General features: G+C 39.4%; 1 long non-coding RNA gene across 1 annotated transcript in view; it reads left to right on the top strand.

The window, feature by feature from the left end:
• LOC134911169 (uncharacterized) overlaps positions 1 to 24,272 on the top strand; it is a 164,187-nt gene that overhangs the window by 104,294 nt on the left and 35,621 nt on the right. The window lies entirely within an intron of this gene.

Consider the following 24,272-nt stretch of genomic DNA (forward strand, 5'->3'; position numbering starts at 1 on the left):
TAACGTGTTTATATTCGGTTGTTTAACACATGTATGAAAATTAGGGACAGCGTGAGAGTCTGCAGCCCTTTCTACTTCCTCCGTCTTCAATGAGCGGACGGAGGTGAGAGCGGAGCTTGCAGGCACGCTGACCGGAGACAGAGATACAGTGTACAGCCCTACTCCCGTATGCGGTGTTAGGTGGCCCTGGTTACTAGGAGCATTGCAGGGACCAAAATGCGCCGCCGGGAGAGGAGAAGACACCTGAAAGGACAGGGTACCTGACTCTTTTGGCTGGAGGGTGTGGATGTGTGCAGGCTGTTCCCCCTGCAGCGGGGAATCAGCAGACGGCCAGAACGCGTTTCACCACGAAGGGCTTAATCACCTATTGAGAAAAAAATAATATAAAAATGGAACATAAAAATATACAGTTAATAAATTATTAAATTAACAATAGGGAAATGTGGGCTAATACCCTCGTGCATAAATGTGAGGTTGAGAAACAAATGCTGATAGTGTGTCAGATTTGCAGAAAAAGAGGGGAGACAAGATTAGAGGAACCATTTTAGTTCAAAGTCTGCATTCAAGCCATTGGGGACAAGGCTTTTCAGTTTATAAATCCATTTCATCTCTGTCTTGGCCAGTCTCGTTACTTCATCTCTGTGCCTCCAAGTATTTTTCACGTTTTCAATAGCTAGAAATTGCAGAATATGTTTTGTTGATGAATTATGTTTTTCTTTGAAATGACTAGATAGCGGGTGGGTCATGACTCCTTTCTTTATGTTCCTCACATGTTCCCCAAGCCGGGTTTTGAGTGCCCTACTTGTTTTGCCCACGTAGATCTTATGGCAGCTACACTCTATGAAATAGATAATGTTGGTGGTGTGGCAGGTCATAAAGTCATGAAGTTTATAGGTGATGCCGTTCACAATAAAATCTTCATATTTTGATTTGGTGGTGGTTATTTCACGGCAGGCCTGACATGTCCCACATCTGTAAAAGCCCTTACTCCTGACGGGGTGATGATCTTTAGATGGTAGCGCACTTGTAGTTAGTTTGCTTTTTAAATTTGGTGCCTTCCTGTAGATAAATTTAGGCTTAGCTGGTATGATATCTTTGAGTAGATGGTCTTTTTGTAGTAAATGCCAATGTCTCTTGATTATGTGCTCAATTTTTTTATGTTGATGGGTGAATTGTGTTATAAAGGCAAATTTGAATGCATCTTCTCCGGGATTTATCTTGTTTTGTACTTTAAGGAGTTCTTCTCTATCCTTATTCATAACTTCCTCTTTGAATTTGCCCAATCGTTCTTTGTTGTAGCCTTTTTCTTCAAACCCTTTTTTCATTTGGTCAATTTGTTCTTCGCATACGTTATTCTTGCTGCAATTCCTTCTTAATCTGAGGAACTGGCTTTTGGGTACACTGTTCAGCCAATTTAAATGATGTTCACTTGTAATGTCTATATGATTATTAGCATCCGTGGGTTTTTTATAGCATTTGGTCTCTATTCTGTCTTCCTCAATGTAGATGTTCAGGTCTAGGAAATGTAGTTCCTTTTGGCTCATTGTGTAGCTGAGAGTTAGATTGAAATCGTTGTTGTTGAGTGTTTTGCAGTAGTTTTCCAATTCCTCCTTCGGTCCTTCCCAAAAAAAGATGATGTCATCTATATAACGATGCCATATTTTGAGGTTGTTCTTGTAATTGGGGTTTGTTTTCACTTGTTTCTCCTCCCAGTATGACATATATAAATTTGCGAAACTTGGCGCAAATTTAGTGCCCATCGCTGTCCCGACCAGTTGGTTATAATATGAGCCATTAAAATAGTTATTTTTTAATATGAATGATATACTTTGCAGAAGTAGATCTTTCTTATTCTCAGAAAGGTCCGTTTTGTCCAGATAAAATTTCACTGCCTCTATGCCTTTTTCGTGCGGTATGTTCGTGTAGAGGGCCTCCACATCTGCTGTTACCATATACATATTGTTGTTCCACTTGACCCTGTTAATTTTCTGCAGTGTATCTGTTGTATCTTTCAGATGAAATTCAGTCTTACTGACCAAGGGCTGTAGATGGGCATCAATATATTCAGATAGATTAGCAGTCAAGCTGCCAATCCCCGCTACTATAGGTCTTCCAGGAGGTTTTGTCACGTTTTTATGGACTTTTGGCAGTATATATATTGTTGGTATTGAGGGTTCAGAGATATTTAAGTATTCAAATTCTTTTTTGGTAAGTGTGTTTTTGTTGAAATGAGTTAGAAGTAACTTATTTAGATTAGTTTTGATTTTTGACGTTGGATCGTTTCTAAGCTTGGTGTAAGTCTTTCCATCTTCCAGTTGTCGGTAGATCTCTTTAATGTAGTCTTCTTTATTCATGATGACAACTCCTCCTCCTTAGTCACTTGGTTTAATAATAATGGTTTCGTCACTTTGTAGTGCTTTCAGTGCCATCCGTTCCTTCTTATTTAGATTCCATTTGGTATTTTTTGAGGATGCTAATTTTCCCATATCATCCAAGACTGCTTTCTGGAAACTGTCCACCAAGCTCCCTTTGAGATGTTTCGGGTAAAAAGTAGATTTGTTCTTAAATTCTCCATCCCCTACTGTTTCAACCATTTCACCTTCAAGTTCTTTCTTAGTAAAGAATTTTTTTATGGTCAATTTCCTTACAAATTTCTCAACATCGATGAATATGTCGAATTGATTGATTTTATTGGTGGGAGCAAATTTCAAGCCCTTTAGGAGGAGTTTTTCCTCTATTTTTGTTAATGGTCTGTTACTAAGATTGTATATCTTACCGGAATTTGGTTCGTTTACTTGTTCATCTACTTGTCCGCTGTCAGTCTTATGTTTTGATTTCCTCTTTTTGTGTTTTACTCCCCCTCTCTTTCCCCTTTTTCTTTTGTTTAATAATGATGGTTTCTGAACGGTATTCTCCCTAAAAAAGGAGTCCGGATTCTTTCGGTTTCGATGTTGTTCATCCCAGAGTGATAATGGACTGAAGGTCTTCTTTCCTGGTATCTTCTAGGATAGAAATCCTTTTCGTATCTTCCTTGGTAGGTGTCTCTCCTGTCTCTCTTCTCGATGGATCTCACGGGACTCTGGTATCTTAAATGCTGTACATTTCTTTGATAATGTTTTTTTTTGGTCCATCTTTGGTGATTCTGTTGTTGGAAAGGTCTTCTGTACTGTTCCACTGGTCGAGCTGTAAACCTCTTATATTCTCTTTTTTCTGCATATCTCTGTGGTGTCTCATCTTCTCTTTCGCCAGAATAGGATGGGGATCTTCTTTTCTTCTGTTTCCTATCATATTTCGTGACTCTAGATGTATTGGTAGGTGATACATCCCTTTTGTATCTTGGACAGTCCTCTTTGTGTTGTATTGGTGCTTGTATATCTCCTGCACCATTGTGTTCTCCTCCTGTTAAGGAGCAGATAGATATTGGAGTTCCTTCTTCCCTCATATGCTTGAAGGGATCTTTTCCTTCCTTTTTGTAGTAATCATGATCTCTTCGTAATTTATTCTGTTTTTTATGGATAAGGTCCTTCGTATTGAGGGCTATTTTGTGTTGAATTTCCTTTTCCTTAGTTTTGAACTCACTTAATTCTTGAAATGGTTCTATACTTGTTTGAATGAGGTTAATTTGTTCCTTTAGTGTTTTTAATTTTTCCCGTCGTTCCTTCATAATTAGTTCTAAAAGTGTAAATGAGCAAATCTCAAGTGTTCGCATCCAATCGTCTTTAAATTTTTCACTTGCGTCCTCAAAGGATGGTAGTTTTTTTATCCTCAAACCCTTGGGTATAATTTGATCTGCAACATATTTTTCTAATGTCGCACATTCCCACCATAGGCAATTTTCTCGTAACAGTAATTTTTCGAGACGGCCCATGGTGATATCCAGGTCCTCATCGTTATTATTCGTTGTTTTCCCCGTAAATACTTCTTTAAGTTTCTCTTCCCTACTTTTGAGATGTTGAAACATGATGTCGCCTGGGAGCTTTTCTAGTGGGGAATGGTTATGAAAAGTACTATGGATAGCAGAAAAGTGCCCGGGCGCCAAAACAGATATGCTGCACACAACTGGGTCTGAAGGTATCCCCAATACCAGAGGTTAGATAAAAGTATGCAGAAAGTTAAACCAGAAGCGGTGCGCTTATCAAGAGACAAAGTATAAAGTATAATTGATACTTCCCTTATGTATTCTTTGTCACAGGTTCTAACAGGTACTCCGGGTAAATGGAATCCACATGTGGGTGTGAAAGAGACAATTTCAAATATAGTGTAGTATGTTAAATAAAACAATTTTTTATTCAGACAATAAAAATTTGTGAATATAGCCAAATAAACAGGCAATTCAAAAATGTATGGTAATAGATGGAGGTTTACCAGAGTTAAGGTAAAATCAAAGCCTTTAACAATGCCTTTCTGATGTTAATAGCTGGTGTCAAATATAAAGAACAGACATCCTAGTGCGTAGAAGTAAAGGTGGAGAATTACCAGATTTTCATGAGGTGTGTGCCTTTAAGATGTCAAGATAGGGAGATACTGGCTCCGGAACCCGTCTCCAAAGTCCACACAAATCTGTCCGTCTGATGAGTCTCCTTCCTACAGTTGTTCTCCTGTCATGTAATGCCGACGCGTTTCGGGATCTCTCCCTTCCTCAAGGCTGCATGACAGGAACTAAGTCAGAATAAACTATTTATACCTTATGTGGGGATTGCATCCGGGTCATAAGGTCACTGATTAAAAATGCACATCAAATATGTAGCTAAAGTATGTCAAATACAAAACTTTTTACAGTTGCATTAAAATTGAGTATAAATAACAACTTCATGTATTCCAAAACACAGAATTATTATTTTTAAATATAATATTGTCCGTTCACCGGAAGTGACGTCTGTCACACTTCCGGTTGATACTCAGGGATCTTGTAAAGAAAGTACTGAATCTATATAGTTTTATTTAATAGGAGTTCCACCCTGTTGATACGTTGGTGGTATAAGTGAAATGACCACATACTGGTCCTTCACGGAGATTCCACAGGTGTGAAGCGGGTGCTACCCGCACTTTTCCGGCCCGTGGAACGCACCACGGAACGCATAACGCTTCCGGTCACTTACTTCCGGTTGCGTCAATGGAACGCATGTGAAGCGCATCACAGCGCTAGTGCAGCTCTTTGTTTAGATCTCATTATCAGCTGGCTTCCCGTTTACAGACAGACATAGTTATTCCATATAAGTACATCTGGCAATGGTGGTTAAGATAATGGTTATAAAATAACAGTCTGCAAATATAAATAAATATATTGAGAAAAAAATAATATAAAAATGGAACATAAAAATATACAGTTAATAAATTATTAAATTAACAATAGGGAAATGTGGGCTAATACCCTCGTGCATAAATGTGAGGTTGAGAAACAAATGCTGATAGTGTGTCAGATTTGCAGAAAAAGAGGGGAGACAAGATTAGAGGAACCATTTTAGTTCAAAGTCTGCATTCAAGCCATTGGGGACAAGGCTTTTCAGTTTATAAATCCATTTCATCTCTGTCTTGGCCAGTCTCGTTACTTCATCTCTGTGCCTCCAAGTATTTTTCACGTTTTCAATAGCTAGAAATTGCAGAATATGTTTTGTTGATGAATTATGTTTTTCTTTGAAATGACTAGATAGCGGGTGGGTCATGACTCCTTTCTTTATGTTCCTCACATGTTCCCCAAGCCGGGTTTTGAGTGCCCTACTTGTTTTGCCCACGTAGATCTTATGGCAGCTACACTCTATGAAATAGATAATGTTGGTGGTGTGGCAGGTCATAAAGTCATGAAGTTTATAGGTGATGCCGTTCACAATAAAATCTTCATATTTTGATTTGGTGGTGGTTATTTCACGGCAGGCCTGACATGTCCCACATCTGTAAAAGCCCTTACTCCTGACGGGGTGATGATCTTTAGATGGTAGCGCACTTGTAGTTAGTTTGCTTTTTAAATTTGGTGCCTTCCTGTAGATAAAGATATCTTTGAGTAGATGGTCTTTTTGTAGTAAATGCCAATGTCTCTTGATTATGTGCTCAATTTTTTTATGTTGATGGGTGAATTGTGTTATAAAGGCAAATTTGAATGCATCTTCTCCGGGATTTATCTTGTTTTGTACTTTAAGGAGTTCTTCTCTATCCTTATTCATAACTTCCTCTTTGAATTTGCCCAATCGTTCTTTGTTGTAGCCTTTTTCTTCAAACCCTTTTTTCATTTGGTCAATTTGTTCTTCGCATACGTTATTCTTGCTGCAATTCCTTCTTAATCTGAGGAACTGGCTTTTGGGTACACTGTTCAGCCAATTTAAATGATGTTCACTTGTAATGTCTATATGATTATTAGCATCCGTGGGTTTTTTATAGCATTTGGTCTCTATTCTGTCTTCCTCAATGTAGATGTTCAGGTCTAGGAAATGTAGTTCCTTTTGGCTCATTGTGTAGCTGAGAGTTAGATTGAAATCGTTGTTGTTGAGTGTTTTGCAGTAGTTTTCCAATTCCTCCTTCGGTCCTTCCCAAAAAAAGATGATGTCATCTATATAACGATGCCATATTTTGAGGTTGTTCTTGTAATTGGGGTTTGTTTTCACTTGTTTCTCCTCCCAGTATGACATATATAAATTTGCGAAACTTGGCGCAAATTTAGTGCCCATCGCTGTCCCGACCAGTTGGTTATAATATGAGCCATTAAAATAGTTATTTTTTAATATGAATGATATACTTTGCAGAAGTAGATCTTTCTTATTCTCAGAAAGGTCCGTTTTGTCCAGATAAAATTTCACTGCCTCTATGCCTTTTTCGTGCGGTATGTTCGTGTAGAGGGCCTCCACATCTGCTGTTACCATATACATATTGTTGTTCCACTTGACCCTGTTAATTTTCTGCAGTGTATCTGTTGTATCTTTCAGATGAAATTCAGTCTTACTGACCAAGGGCTGTAGATGGGCATCAATATATTCAGATAGATTAGCAGTCAAGCTGCCAATCCCCGCTACTATAGGTCTTCCAGGAGGTTTTGTCACGTTTTTATGGACTTTTGGCAGTATATATATTGTTGGTATTGAGGGTTCAGAGATATTTAAGTATTCAAATTCTTTTTTGGTAAGTGTGTTTTTGTTGAAATGAGTTAGAAGTAACTTATTTAGATTAGTTTTGATTTTTGACGTTGGATCGTTTCTAAGCTTGGTGTAAGTCTTTCCATCTTCCAGTTGTCGGTAGATCTCTTTAATGTAGTCTTCTTTATTCATGATGACAACTCCTCCTCCTTTGTCACTTGGTTTAATAATAATGGTTTCGTCACTTTGTAGTGCTTTCAGTGCCATCCGTTCCTTCTTATTTAGATTCCATTTGGTATTTTTTGAGGATGCTAATTTTCCCATATCATCCAAGACTGCTTTCTGGAAACTGTCCACCAAGCTCCCTTTGAGATGTTTCGGGTAAAAAGTAGATTTGTTCTTAAATTCTCCATCCCCTACTGTTTCAACCATTTCACCTTCAAGTTCTTTCTTAGTAAAGAATTTTTTTATGGTCAATTTCCTTACAAATTTCTCAACATCGATGAATATGTCGAATTGATTGATTTTATTGGTGGGAGCAAATTTCAAGCCCTTTAGGAGGAGTTTTTCCTCTATTTTTGTTAATGGTCTGTTACTAAGATTGTATATCTTACCGGAATTTGGTTCGTTTACTTGTTCATCTACTTGTCCGCTGTCAGTCTTATGCCTTGAGGAAGGGAGAGATCCCGAAACGCGTCGGCATTACATGACAGGAGAACAACTGTAGGAAGGAGACTCATCAGACGGACAGATTTGTGTGGACTTTGGAGACGGGTTCCGGAGCCAGTATCTCCCTATCTTGACATCTTAAAGGCACACACCTCATGAAAATCTGGTAATTCTCCACCTTTACTTCTACGCACTAGGATGTCTGTTCTTTATATTTGACACCAGCTATTAACATCAGAAAGGCATTGTTAAAGGCTTTGATTTTACCTTAACTCTGGTAAACCTCCATCTATTACCATACATTTTTGAATTGCCTGTTTATTTGGCTACACTCACAAATTTTTATTGTCTGAATAAAAAATTGTTTTATTTAACATACTACACTATATTTGGAATTGTCTCTTTCACACCCACATGTGGATTCCATTTACCCGGAGTACCTGTTAGAACCTGTGACAAAGAATACATAAGGGAAGTATCAATTATACTTTATACTTTGTCTCTTGATAAGCGCACCGCTTCTGGTTTAACTTTCTGCATACTTTTATCTAACCTCTGGTATTGGGGATACCTTCAGACCCAGTTGTGTGCAGCATATCTGTTTTGGCGCCCGGGCACTTTTCTGCTATCCATAGTACTTTTCATAACCATTCCCCACTAGAAAAGCTCCCAGGCGACATCATGTTTCAACATCTCAAAAGTAGGGAAGAGAAACTTAAAGAAGTATTTACGGGGAAAACAACGAATAATAACGATGAGGACCTGGATATCACCATGGGCCGTCTCGAAAAATTACTGTTACGAGAAAATTGCCTATGGTGGGAATGTGCGACATTAGAAAAATATGTTGCAGATCAAATTATACCCAAGGGTTTGAGGATAAAAAAACTACCATCCTTTGAGGACGCAAGTGAAAAATTTAAAGACGATTGGATGCGAACACTTGAGATTTGCTCATTTACACTTTTAGAACTAATTATGAAGGAACGACGGGAAAAATTAAAAACACTAAAGGAACAAATTAACCTCATTCAAACAAGTATAGAACCATTTCAAGAATTAAGTGAGTTCAAAACTAAGGAAAAGGAAATTCAACACAAAATAGCCCTCAATACGAAGGACCTTATCCATAAAAAACAGAATAAATTACGAAGAGATCATGATTACTACAAAAAGGAAGGAAAAGATCCCTTCAAGCATATGAGGGAAGAAGGAACTCCAATATCTATCTGCTCCTTAACAGGAGGAGAACACAATGGTGCAGGAGATATACAAGCACCAATACAACACAAAGAGGACTGTCCAAGATACAAAAGGGATGTATCACCTACCAATACATCTAGAGTCACGAAATATGATAGGAAACAGAAGAAAAGAAGATCCCCATCCTATTCTGGCGAAAGAGAAGATGAGACACCACAGAGATATGCAGAAAAAAGAGAATATAAGAGGTTTACAGCTCGACCAGTGGAACAGTACAGAAGACCTTTCCAACAACAGAATCACCAAAGATGGACCAAAAAAAACCATTATCAAAGAAATGTACAGCATTTAAGATACCAGAGTCCCGTGAGATCCATCGAGAAGAGAGACAGGAGAGACACCTACCAAGGAAGATACGAAAAGGATTTCTATCCTAGAAGATACCAGGAAAGAAGACCTTCAGTCCATTATCACTCTGGGATGAACAACATCGAAACCGAAAGAATCCGGACTCCTTTTTTAGGGAGAATACCGTTCAGAAACCATCATTATTAAACAAAAGAAAAAGGGGAAAGAGAGGGGGAGTAAAACACAAAAAGAGGAAATCAAAACATAAGACTGACAGCGGACAAGTAGATGAACAAGTAAACGAACCAAATTCCGGTAAGATATACAATCTTAGTAACAGACCATTAACAAAAATAGAGGAAAAACTCCTCCTAAAGGGCTTGAAATTTGCTCCCACCAATAAAATCAATCAATTCGACATATTCATCGATGTTGAGAAATTTGTAAGGAAATTGACCATAAAAAAATTCTTTACTAAGAAAGAACTTGAAGGTGAAATGGTTGAAACAGTAGGGGATGGAGAATTTAAGAACAAATCTACTTTTTACCCGAAACATCTCAAAGGGAGCTTGGTGGACAGTTTCCAGAAAGCAGTCTTGGATGATATGGGAAAATTAGCATCCTCAAAAAATACCAAATGGAATCTAAATAAGAAGGAACGGATGGCACTGAAAGCACTACAAAGTGACGAAACCATTATTATTAAACCAAGTGACAAAGGAGGAGGAGTTGTCATCATGAATAAAGAAGACTACATTAAAGAGATCTACCGACAACTGGAAGATGGAAAGACTTACACCAAGCTTAGAAACGATCCAACGTCAAAAATCAAAACTAATCTAAATAAGTTACTTCTAACTCATTTCAACAAAAACACACTTACCAAAAAAGAATTTGAATACTTAAATATCTCTGAACCCTCAATACCAACAATATATATACTGCCAAAAGTCCATAAAAACGTGACAAAACCTCCTGGAAGACCTATAGTAGCGGGGATTGGCAGCTTGACTGCTAATCTATCTGAATATATTGATGCCCATCTACAGCCCTTGGTCAGTAAGACTGAATTTCATCTGAAAGATACAACAGATACACTGCAGAAAATTAACAGGGTCAAGTGGAACAACAATATGTATATGGTAACAGCAGATGTGGAGGCCCTCTACACGAACATACCGCACGAAAAAGGCATAGAGGCAGTGAAATTTTATCTGGACAAAACGGACCTTTCTGAGAATAAGAAAGATCTACTTCTGCAAAGTATATCATTCATATTAAAAAATAACTATTTTAATGGCTCATATTATAACCAACTGGTCGGGACAGCGATGGGCACTAAATTTGCGCCAAGTTTCGCAAATTTATATATGTCATACTGGGAGGAGAAACAAGTGAAAACAAACCCCAATTACAAGAACAACCTCAAAATATGGCATCGTTATATAGATGACATCATCTTTTTTTGGGAAGGACCGAAGGAGGAATTGGAAAACTACTGCAAAACACTCAACAACAACGATTTCAATCTAACTCTCAGCTACACAATGAGCCAAAAGGAACTACATTTCCTAGACCTGAACATCTACATTGAGGAAGAGAGAATAGAGACCAAATGCTATAAAAAACCCACGGATGCTAATAATCATATAGACATTACAAGTGAACATCATTTAAATTGGCTGAACAGTGTACCCAAAAGCCAGTTCCTCAGATTAAGAAGGAATTGCAGCAAGAATAACGTATGCGAAGAACAAATTGACCAAATGAAAAAAGGGTTTGAAGAAAAAGGCTACAACAAAGAACGATTGGGCAAATTCAAAGAGGAAGTTATGAATAAGGATAGAGAAGAACTCCTTAAAGTACAAAACAAGATAAATCCCGGAGAAGATGCATTCAAATTTGCCTTTATAACACAATTCACCCATCAACATAAAAAAATTGAGCACATAATCAAGAGACATTGGCATTTACTACAAAAAGACCATCTACTCAAAGATATCATACCAGCTAAGCCTAAATTTATCTACAGGAAGGCACCAAATTTAAAAAGCAAACTAACTACAAGTGCGCTACCATCTAAAGATCATCACCCCGTCAGGAGTAAGGGCTTTTACAGATGTGGGACATGTCAGGCCTGCCGTGAAATAACCACCACCAAATCAAAATATGAAGATTTTATTGTGAACGGCATCACCTATAAACTTCATGACTTTATGACCTGCCACACCACCAACATTATCTATTTCATAGAGTGTAGCTGCCATAAGATCTACGTGGGCAAAACAAGTAGGGCACTCAAAACCCGGCTTGGGGAACATGTGAGGAACATAAAGAAAGGAGTCATGACCCACCCGCTATCTAGTCATTTCAAAGAAAAACATAATTCATCAACAAAACATATTCTGCAATTTCTAGCTATTGAAAACGTGAAAAATACTTGGAGGCACAGAGATGAAGTAACGAGACTGGCCAAGACAGAGATGAAATGGATTTATAAACTGAAAAGCCTTGTCCCCAATGGCTTGAATGCAGACTTTGAACTAAAATGGTTCCTCTAATCTTGTCTCCCCTCTTTTTCTGCAAATCTGACACACTATCAGCATTTGTTTCTCAACCTCACATTTATGCACGAGGGTATTAGCCCACATTTCCCTATTGTTAATTTAATAATTTATTAACTGTATATTTTTATGTTCCATTTTTATATTATTTTTTTCTCAATATATTTATTTATATTTGCAGACTGTTATTTTATAACCATTATCTTAACCACCATTGCCAGATGTACTTATATGGAATAACTATGTCTGTCTGTAAACGGGAAGCCAGCTGATAATGAGATCTAAACAAAGAGCTGCACTAGCGCTGTGATGCGCTTCACATGCGTTCCATTGACGCAACCGGAAGTAAGTGACCGGAAGCGTTATGCGTTCCGTGGTGCGTTCCACGGGCCGGAAAAGTGCGGGTAGCACCCGCTTCACACCTGTGGAATCGCCGTGAAGGACCAGTATGTGGTCATTTCACTTATACCACCAACGTATCAACAGGGTGGAACTCCTATTAAATAAAACTATATAGATTCAGTACTTTCTTTACAAGATCCCGGAGTATCAACCGGAAGTGTGACAGACGTCACTTCCGGTGAACGGACAATATTATATTTAAAAATAATAATTCTGTGTTTTGGAATACATGAAGTTGTTATTTATACTCAATTTTAATGCAACTGTAAAAAGTTTTGTATTTGACATACTTTAGCTACATATTTGATGTGCATTTTTAATCAGTGACCTTATGACCCGGATGCAATCCCCACATAAGGTATAAATAGTTTATTCTGACTTAGTTCCTGTCATGCAGCCTTGAGGAAGGGAGAGATCCCGAAACGCGTCGGCATTACATGACAGGAGAACAACTGTAGGAAGGAGACTCATCAGACGGACAGATTTGTGTGGACTTTGGAGACGGGTTCCGGAGCCAGTATCTCCCTATCTTGACATTTTAAAGGCACACACCTCATGAAAATCTGGTAATTCTCCACCTTTACTTCTACGCACTAGGATGTCTGTTCTTTATATTTGACACCAGCTATTAACATCAGAAAGGCATTGTTAAAGGCTTTGATTTTACCTTAACTCTGGTAAACCTCCATCTATTACCATACATTTTTGAATTGCCTGTTTATTTGGCTACATTCACAAATTTTTATTGTCTGAATAAAAAATTGTTTTATTTAACATACTACACTATATTTGGAATTGTCTCTTTCACACCCACATGTGGATTCCATTTACCCGGAGTACCTGTTAGAACCTGTGACAAAGAATACATAAGGGAAGTATCAATTATACTTTATACTTTGTCTCTTGATAAGCGCACCGCTTCTGGTTTAACTTTCTGCATACTTTTATCTAACCTCTGGTATTGGGGATACCTTCAGACCCAGTTGTGTGCAGCATATCTGTTTTGGCGCCCGGGCACTTTTCTGCTATCCATAGTACTTTTCATAACCATTCCCCACTAGAAAAGCTCCCAGGCGACATCATGTTTCAACATCTCAAAAGTAGGGAAGAGAAACTTAAAGAAGTATTTACGGGGAAAACAACGAATAATAACGATGAGGACCTGGATATCACCATGGGCCGTCTCGAAAAATTACTGTTACGAGAAAATTGCCTATGGTGGGAATGTGCGACATTAGAAAAATATGTTGCAGATCAAATTATACCCAAGGGTTTGAGGATAAAAAAACTACCATCCTTTGAGGACGCAAGTGAAAAATTTAAAGACGATTGGATGCGAACACTTGAGATTTGCTCATTTACACTTTTAGAACTAATTATGAAGGAACGACGGGAAAAATTAAAAACACTAAAGGAACAAATTAACCTCATTCAAACAAGTATAGAACCATTTCAAGAATTAAGTGAGTTCAAAACTAAGGAAAAGGAAATTCAACACAAAATAGCCCTCAATAGGAAGGACCTTATCCATAAAAAAACAGAATAAATTACGAAGAGATCATGATTACTACAAAAAGGAAGGAAAAGATCCCTTCAAGCATATGAGGGAAGAAGGAACTCCAATATCTATCTGCTCCTTAACAGGAGGAGAACACAATGGTGCAGGAGATATACAAGCACCAATACAACACAAAGAGGACTGTCCAAGATACAAAAGGGATGTATCACCTACCAATACATCTAGAGTCACGAAATATGATAGGAAACAGAAGAAAAGAAGATCCCCATCCTATTCTGGCGAAAGAGAAGATGAGACACCACAGAGATATGCAGAAAAAAGAGAATATAAGAGGTTTACAGCTCGACCAGTGGAACAGTACAGAAGACCTTTCCAACAACAGAATCACCAAAGATGGACCAAAAAAAACCATTATCAAAGAAATGTACAGCATTTAAGATACCAGAGTCCCGTGAGATCCATCGAGAAGAGAGACAGGAGAGACACCTACCAAGGAAGATACGAAAAGGATTTCTATCCTAGAAGATACCAGGAAAGAAGACCTTCAGTCCATTATCACTCTGGGATGAACAACATCGAAACCGAAAGAATCCGGACTCCTTTTTTAGGGAGAATACCGTTCAGAAACCATCATTATTAAACAAAAGAAAAAGGGGAAAGAGAGGGGGAGTAAAACACAAAAAGAGGAAATCAAAACATAAGACTGACAGCGGACAAGTAGATGAACAAGTAAACGAACCAAATTCCGGTAAGATATACAATCTTAGTAACAGACCATTAACAAAAATAGAGGAAAAACTCCTCCTAAAGGGCTTGAAATTTGCTCCCACCAATAAAATCAATCAATTCGACATATTCATCGATGTTGAGAAATTTGTAAGGAAATTGACCATAAAAAAATTCTTTACTAAGAAAGAACTTGAAGGTGAAATGGTTGAAACAGTAGGGGATGGAGAATTTAAGAACAAATCTACTTTTTACCCGAAACATCTCAAAGGGAGCTTGGTGGACAGTTTCCAGAAAGCAGTCTTGGATGATATGGGAAAATTAGCATCCTCAAAAAATACCAAATGGAATCTAAATAAGAAGGAACGGATGGCACTGAAAGCACTACAAAGTGACGAAACCATTATTATTAAACCAAGTGACAAAGGAGGAGGAGTTGTCATCATGAATAAAGAAGACTACATTAAAGAGATCTACCGACAACTGGAAGATGGAAAGACTTACACCAAGCTTAGAAACGATCCAACGTCAAAAATCAAAACTAATCTAAATAAGTTACTTCTAACTCATTTCAACAAAAACACACTTACCAAAAAAGAATTTGAATACTTAAATATCTCTGAACCCTCAATACCAACAATATATATACTGCCAAAAGTCCATAAAAACGTGACAAAACCTCCTGGAAGACCTATAGTAGCGGGGATTGGCAGCTTGACTGCTAATCTATCTGAATATATTGATGCCCATCTACAGCCCTTGGTCAGTAAGACTGAATTTCATCTGAAAGATACAACAGATACACTGCAGAAAATTAACAGGGTCAAGTGGAACAACAATATGTATATGGTAACAGCAGATGTGGAGGCCCTCTACACGAACATACCGCACGAAAAAGGCATAGAGGCAGTGAAATTTTATCTGGACAAAACGGACCTTTCTGAGAATAAGAAAGATCTACTTCTGCAAAGTATATCATTCATATTAAAAAATAACTATTTTAATGGCTCATATTATAACCAACTGGTCGGGACAGCGATGGGCACTAAATTTGCGCCAAGTTTCGCAAATTTATATATGTCATACTGGGAGGAGAAACAAGTGAAAACAAACCCCAATTACAAGAACAACCTCAAAATATGGCATCGTTATATAGATGACATCATCTTTTTTTGGGAAGGACCGAAGGAGGAATTGGAAAACTACTGCAAAACACTCAACAACAACGATTTCAATCTAACTCTCAGCTACACAATGAGCCAAAAGGAACTACATTTCCTAGACCTGAACATCTACATTGAAGAAGACAGAATAGAGACCAAATGCTATAAAAAACCCACGGATGCTAATAATCATATAGACATTACAAGTGAACATCATTTAAATTGGCTGAACAGTGTACCCAAAAGCCAGTTCCTCAGATTAAGAAGGAATTGCAGCAAGAATAACGTATGCGAAGAACAAATTGACCAAATGAAAAAAGGGTTTGAAGAAAAAGGCTACAACAAAGAACGATTGGGCAAATTCAAAGAGGAAGTTATGAATAAGGATAGAGAAGAACTCCTTAAAGTACAAAACAAGATAAATCCCGGAGAAGATGCATTCAAATTTGCCTTTATAACACAATTCACCCATCAACATAAAAAAATTGAGCACATAATCAAGAGACATTGGCATTTACTACAAAAAGACCATCTACTCAAAGATATCTTTATCTACAGGAAGGCACCAAATTTAAAAAGCAAACTAACTACAAGTGCGCTACCATCTAAAGATCATCACCCCGTCAGGAGTAAGGGCTTTTACAGATGTGGGACATGTCAGGCCTGCCGTGAAATAACCACCACCAAATCAAAATATGAAGATTTTATTGTGAACGGCATCACCTATAAACTTCATGACTTTATGACCTGCCACACCACCAACATTATCTATTTCATAGAGTGTAGCTGCCATAAGATCTACGTGGGCAAAACAAGTAGGGCACTCAAAACCCGGCTTGGGGAACATGTGAGGAACATAAAGAAAGGAGTCATGACCCACCCGCTATCTAGTCATTTCAAAGAAAAACATAATTCATCAACAAAACATATTCTGCAATTTCTAGCTATTGAAAACGTGAAAAATACTTGGAGGCACAGAGATGAAGTAACGAGACTGGCCAAGACAGAGATGAAATGGATTTATAAACTGAAAAGCCTTGTCCCCAATGGCTTGAATGCAGACTTTGAACTAAAATGGTTCCTCCAATCTTGTCTCCCCTCTTTTTCTGCAAATCTGACACACTATCAGCATTTGTTTCTCAACCTCACATTTATGCACGAGGGTATTAGCCCACATTTCCCTATTGTTAATTTAATAATTTATTAACTGTATATTTTTATGTTCCATTTTTATATTATTTTTTTCTCAATATATTTATTTATATTTGCAGACTGTTATTTTATAACCATTATCTTAACCACCATTGCCAGATGTACTTATATGGAATAACTATGTCTGTCTGTAAACGGGAAGCCAGCTGATAATGAGATCTAAACAAAGAGCTGCACTAGCGCTGTGATGCGCTTCACATGCGTTCCATTGACGCAACCGGAAGTAAGTGACCGGAAGCGTTATGCGTTCCGTGGTGCGTTCCACGGGCCGGAAAAGTGCGGGTAGCACCCGCTTCACACCTGTGGAATCGCCGTGAAGGACCAGTATGTGGTCATTTCACTTATACCACCAACGTATCAACAGGGTGGAACTCCTATTAAATAAAACTATATAGATTCAGTACTTTCTTTACAAGATCCCGGAGTATCAACCGGAAGTGTGACAGACGTCACTTCCGGTGAACGGACAATATTATATTTAAAAATAATAATTCTGTGTTTTGGAATACATGAAGTTGTTATTTATACTCAATTTTAATGCAACTGTAAAAAGTTTTGTATTTGACATACTTTAGCTACATATTTGATGTGCATTTTTAATCAGTGACCTTATGACCCGGATGCAATCCCCACATAAGGTATAAATAGTTTATTCTGACTTAGTTCCTGTCATGCAGCCTTGAGGAAGGGAGAGATCCCGAAACGCGTCGGCATTACATGACAGGAGAACAACTGTAGGAAGGAGACTCATCAGACGGACAGATTTGTGTGGACTTTGGAGACGGGTTCCGGAGCCAGTATCTCCCTATCTTGACATCTTAAAGGCACACACCTCATGAAAATCTGGTAATTCTCCACCTTTACTTCTACGCACTAGGATGTCTGTTCTTTATATTTGACACCAGCTATTAACATCAGAAAGGCATTGTTAAAGGCTTTGATTTTACCTTAACTCTGGTAAACCTCCATCTATTACCATACATTTTTGAATTGCCTGTTTATTTGGCTATATTCACAAATTTTTATTGTCTGAATAAAAAATTGTTTTATTTAACATACTACACTATATTTGGAATTGTCTCTTTCACACCCACATGTGGATTCCATTTACCCGGAGTACCTGTTAGAACCTGTGACAAAGAATACATAAGGGAAGTATCAATTATACTTTATACTTTGTCTCTTGATAAGCGCACCGCTTCTGGTTTAACTTTCTGCATACTTTTATCTAACCTCTGGTATTGGGGATACCTTCAGACCCAGTTGTGTGCAGCATATCTGTTTTGGCGCCCGGGCACTTTTCTGCTATCCATAGTATAGATCATCTGAAGAGCGAAGAGGTCGGGTTGGGAGATATTTTGAGATAAGCGAAGAGAGGAACGCTAGTGTAGCTTGGTTAATGGTCTTGTGTGAGAATAAAAATATTTTATATTGGATACGGTAGAATACTGGTAACCAATGGAGGGAATGACAGAGCGGATCCGCAGACGATGAACGTCTACCGAGGAAGATCAACATCGCAGCTACATTCAGAATGGGTTGTAGTGGTGAGAGTCTCTTTTTGGGAAGACCAGTAAAAAGACTATTGCAGTAATCAATGAGGGAGATAATGAGGACATGGATTAGAGTTTTTGCAGTGTCTTGTGTAAGATATTGTCGTCTTTTTGGATATAATTTTTTAAAAGCATGTAACATGATTTTGAGATAGATTGAACGTGGGGAACAAAGGACAGTTCAGAGTCAAGGATGATACCTAGGCAGCGAGCTTGTAGAGTAGGATTGATTGTTGAGTTCTCAACAGTGATAGAGATATCATGTTGGTAACTACAATTGGTCGGTGGAAATATAATCAATTCTGTTTTGGAAATATTACATTTACGGTGGCGAGATAACATCCAGATGAAATGGCAGAAAGGCATTCAGTGACACGTACCAATACAGATGGTGTCAAATCAGGGGAGGATTGGTAAATTTGAGTATCATCCGCATTCAGATGATACTGAAATCCAAAAGAGCTGATTAGTTTGCCAAGAGATGTGGTATAGATTGAGAAAAGAAGAGGGCCAAAGACTGAGCCTTGCGGTACTCCAACTGATAGAGGTAGCGAAGAGGAGGTGGATTCAGAAATCAGACACTGAATGAGCAATTAGATAGGTAGGATATAACCAAGAAAGGTCTGTGCCCTGAAGACCTAGGGATTGTTTGTATAAGAAGAGAATGGTCAACAGTGTAAAAGGCAGCAGAGAGATCTAGAAGAGGCGAGTATTGGCCTTTAGACTTCGCACTGACCAGATCATACATTACTTTAGCCAGTGCTGTATCTGTGGAGTGTTGGGAACGAAAGCCTGACTGAATTAAGAAAGTGTGTGAGGCGAGTATAGGCAAGTCTCTCAAGTGGCTTGGAGTGGCATGATATCTGAGAAATGGGACAGTAGTTTTAGAAAGAGTTTGGTTCAGAATATTTTTTTTTAGAATGGGATTAATCCCTTCATGCTTGAACAGTGAAGGAAAGGTCCAATGTGGAGCCACAACGGTTTGCCACCAGTCTGGCAGGGGCATATGTAAAGTAGCTGCATGGTGTGTGGTGCACATGAGCTCCTAAGCCAAGGGGGCCCACACCACTCACCTGGCACCCATTATTTATACTTATCTTTCCTTCCCCGCTACAGAAACATGGAGGCAGCACCATATTCACCAAAATATGCGCATGCGTAATAAATTCTGGCACAGTTCTAGAGATTATTCCTTGTAAGCACTGGCATGAGGAAGGCGGCACATGGACCCGCTCCTCTGAGAAAGTGGGCATGAGCCACGAAATTAGGACACCCAGCCGAAGCACAATGATGTGATTCATAGTGAATTGCGTCAGGACGCCCCATACTCCACTTGCTACATCGCAGAAGTGGTGGGCTGTGAGTCTCCCAGAAATTCCGGTAGTGGTCAAGTGTGAACGTGGCTGCCTAAATATTGGGTAAGTAATGGGTGAATCTTAAACCCATGCAAGGGCACTGCTAAACAGAATTCTCCTCATCATTTGAAACAGACATATAAGAATGTCTCATCCATGTGCACAATTGACACATTGGAAAAAAAGTATCACACTAAAATAAAATGATATATTGTCATTCGGATACACACCCTCTATTATCCATTCTCAAAGCCACTGTAGAGGATAATTAAGGACATGTCACGATCCTTGAAATTATGCCGACCCACAGAAATGAAATGCTTTGTTTCTTATATGACATGAATCAGCCAGTAATTGTGTGAAGGCTTTTGTCTCTGAGAGCTTGGCTGTGTGGTGTGGACCAGAATGTACATGTGTCACTGCAATATTGACGAGTGCACAGTATGTAGGGCCTGATTCAGGATGGACGCTAATGCAATCGCTAGTGCAGGTGCGGTCTTAACTGCGTTGGCAAAAATATGCAAATGTTAATCCCAGCTTTCCCCGTGGGTGCCAGGTGCTATGGAGTTTACGAGTGCTGAGAGACCCACTTTCAGGCTCTGCGCCGGAGGTTGCAAACACTCCACCAATGACGCATCATCGCGAGTACCGCTGACACTTGTGACACCCTATGCGTTACCCAGGCTATTCGTCTCAAATCTTTCTAAACATGGCTGCTGTGACTGTGGATCTGCACATGCTCAGAAGCTCTTTGCACATGCGCAGAAGCAGAAAGAAGCTCAAATTCATAAACATTAGCATAACAATTGCCTCTGAATCAGACACCTAATACTATTAAGTACATCACATAAAATAATTAAAATGTTTCCTGTTTTACTTTCCCTTGTTTATGACCTAATGCTGAATCTGTATCAAGAAATAAAAAAAAGTATGCTGCAGGCACAAGACGCGATATCTCCAGTTGTATCCAGTATGGGGTTAATGCTGGATGTATAAAGTCACAGGCACCTATATGCACACACATATACATTGGTTGTAGGGGGATGTATATAATATATAGCGGTGATGGCACATGGTATAATGTGGTCTTGTATAGTGACACACAGTCAGGGGTACTTCCTTCACAATGGGGAACTGCAAAGGAGAAGACGCAGTAGAGTACTTGGCAGGTCAGAGGTCGCATCTCTGGTGGCTCTGGGTCTTTGTGCCCACAGGATAGAGGAGACAGCGCTCAGTGCGCACTTCTCCAACAGACGTGGTGTAATGTGTTTTAATTTTGATCCAGTTAAGGTTGGGTAGCACTTAGTCGTGGCGTAGATTCATCCCAGTTGCCCGGAGGCAAGATAAATATTGGTGCCCCCCATATATATGTACTGTATATGGAGTGTTCTGGAAAAAAAATATATATACATATTTCATTGTCATTTATTTTAAATTTCTCTGACAATTATTTTACAAGAGTCAACTTCATATAGTTAGAATTCTCATGCTTCCAATACAGGAGCAAATAGCTTCATCAATATGGTGTCTGCTTCCATTGTAATAGGTCGTGGGTTCTAATCCTGGGTATGACACTTGTCAATGTATATCTGTAATAAAGAGGGTTTGGTGTGAGGTGCAGTGAGGAAGAGATAGCAGCGGCTATTAATTAACCTAGTTGAATGGTGTCGCTGAACACACGGAACGGGAAGAGAGGTGCCGACCCCGTTGCCTCCCAGAGTTACGCCTCTGACCATTAGTTATAGCACTGAGGTCTACTTGTTGATTCCATAAGGACATAAGAATGGAAAAATGTACTAATATATGACTTTACCAAGAGAGAAATGTGGTTACAACCCCATGTGGGGGTTACGTCTAATCAATCAAAGAGGTTTTTGTGAACAAAAATAGGTTTAGAACCAATGATGCGCAGCTGCTCCCGAATGTTTTCTTGTTTGCCGGGCCAGTATCGTAACTGCGACATGGACCGAACAGAACCCTTAATTTGGTATTATGTGAGCAATACACTGGTAAAAGAGGGATTGAGTGGGTGTAGTACAGGTTGAGTATCCCATATCCAAATCTTCAGAAATACAGAACATTCCGAAATACGGATTTTTTTTTAGTGAGAGTGAGATAGTGAAACCTTTGTTTTCTGATGGCTTAATGTACACAAACTTTGTTTAATTCACAAAGTTATTAAAAATATTGTATTAAATGACCTTCAGGCGGAGTGTATAAGCCAAGGTGTATATGAAACATAAATGCATTCTGTGCTTAGACTTAGGTCTCATCGCCATGATATCTCATTATGGTATGCAGTTATTCCAAAATACGGAATAATCCAATATCCAAAATACTTCTGGTCCCAAGCATTTTGGATAAGGGATACTCAACCTGTATTTATTTCAATCAAATATTTTTTTACATTATGTGTGACTGTGACTGTACTTTTATACAGAGATGTAGCTAGGTGCCATGGTGCCTGGAGCAAGGCTATGTTTTGGCGCTCCCTTCCCTGTACTGAATTGTGGGCATGTTAAATTTGAAAAAGAAAAAATATTTAAAAAATCCTAAATTGGTGACAGGGCTGGTTCTAGACCTTGTGGAGCTCAGTTTCCTTTGGGCACCCCCCATGCATAAAATAGGGACAACGTGCGCCAAAGGCGCGCAACAAAAAATTTATGGCGTAGCTTCGTGGGGAAAGGGCATGGCCACAGAATAGTACCTATTCAGATCACACTGCACAGTAGTGTCCGTTATTCACATTACACCACAGTAGAGCCACTTATACATGTTACACCACAGTAGAGTGGCGCGCCCTCTAACTTTTCCGGTGCCTGGAGCTCAAGCTCCACCGGAGCCACCCTCGCTACCCCCTGCTTTTATAGTATTTTCTTTTACAGGTGCACTACAGGTTCCAATTGGGCCTGGATGCCTGTTGAAGGCGGAATTAGTGGTTTTTCAAGTGCTAGAATGCCATGGCAGCCAAAAAATTTGGGGCATAACATGACTTGCTGGGACCTTTAGTTCATCAGGGAAAAAAAACACATTTATTTCTCTTTTTTACACATTTATTACTCCAAACCCACCAAATCTACAATTGTAAAACAAAAACATAAAAAGTGCTGGGGCTCTTTAAAAGCATAAGCAATATATAAGCTGGACTATAATGCTACTGTTGAATGTTTTGTAATTCTGACTCACATTAATCATGGTCATCTCAGTAATTACACATAACTATCAATGTAATTAAAGCTGAATTAGTTACAATAATTACATATGTGTCACACTGGTGTGGCCTGTCGTAATACAGTCAGTTCACTATAATAAAGCCTTCCGGCCCAACTTCAGGTCAGTCCCAGGTTCTTGCAAACTCCTCACACGCAAAAGAGGTTTGGAGACCGCACAACTTATTGTACATTGCAACTCTACGACAAGTACCACAAAGCAACACACGTGGAATCACTCAACATAGGGGGTCATTCCGAGTTGATCGTAGCTGTGCTAAATAACTAAGACATGCGGGGGGACGCCCAGCACAGGGATAGTCCGCCCCGCATGTCAGTCGCCCCCCCCCGCACAAATACAAAAGCATCACACAGAGGCTCTGCCTTTGTATTTGAGGAGCAACTCCCGGCCAGCGCAGCTCCTGCGGCTGGCCGGGAGTTGCTCGTCGCTCTTGCTGGCTGCAGCGGCTGCGTGACATGTCACACAGCCGCCGTGGCCCGCCCCCCCCAACAGTCCGGCCACGCCTGCGTTGGCCGGACCGCTCCCCCTAAACGGAGGCTTAACGCCGCCGTTCAGCCCCCTCCCGCCTAGCGACCGCCTCTGTCTCAGAGGCGATCGCTAGGTAATGAAAGCTGCCATGCGCCGGCGCACTGTGGTGCCGGCGCATGCGCAGTTCCGACCCGATCGCTGCGCTGTGACAAACTGCAGCGAGCGATCAGGTCGGAATGACCCCCACAATGTACAGGATAGCTGCTGTAGGTTCAGTTTAGAGAGCTGAAATAGAAATTTACCTATCTCCAATATAATAGCCCAGATCTGTGACTCTGTGCCTGTGTGTATAACGCTGGGGATGGCTAAGAGCTCTCATTGGGTTAGCACAGGTCTATCACACCCAGTCCACAGCTGATTGGGCAAGAAACACCCTCCCACACAGGTTACATCCAATGGGAGGGTCTGCCCTTTGGCTGCTGTGTGTTTCCCAGAGCAGGATTAACAATGGGGCTGATGGAGCTGCAGCTCCAGGCCCACACCCTAAAATAGGCCCACTGCATCTGCAGCAACATACCCTCCAACAATTTACACATAAACATTGATTAGGACAGATGTTTTCAATGATATGTGCAATAAAACTTGAGGTGCAGCTATATCTAGTGTAAATGGAAGTGAACCCCACACTTCAGAGGTATAACAATAGTAGAAAAGATTTTTACACTTGAAAAATAGCGCTCATCAAATATCATGCAAATGGAAGTATATACAACTAATAAAGTTTTCATTCACCCTCAT

The sequence above is a fragment of the Pseudophryne corroboree genome, chromosome 4 (genome assembly GCF_028390025.1).
Source record: "Pseudophryne corroboree isolate aPseCor3 chromosome 4, aPseCor3.hap2, whole genome shotgun sequence".
Classification (NCBI taxonomy): domain Eukaryota; kingdom Metazoa; phylum Chordata; class Amphibia; order Anura; family Myobatrachidae; genus Pseudophryne; species Pseudophryne corroboree.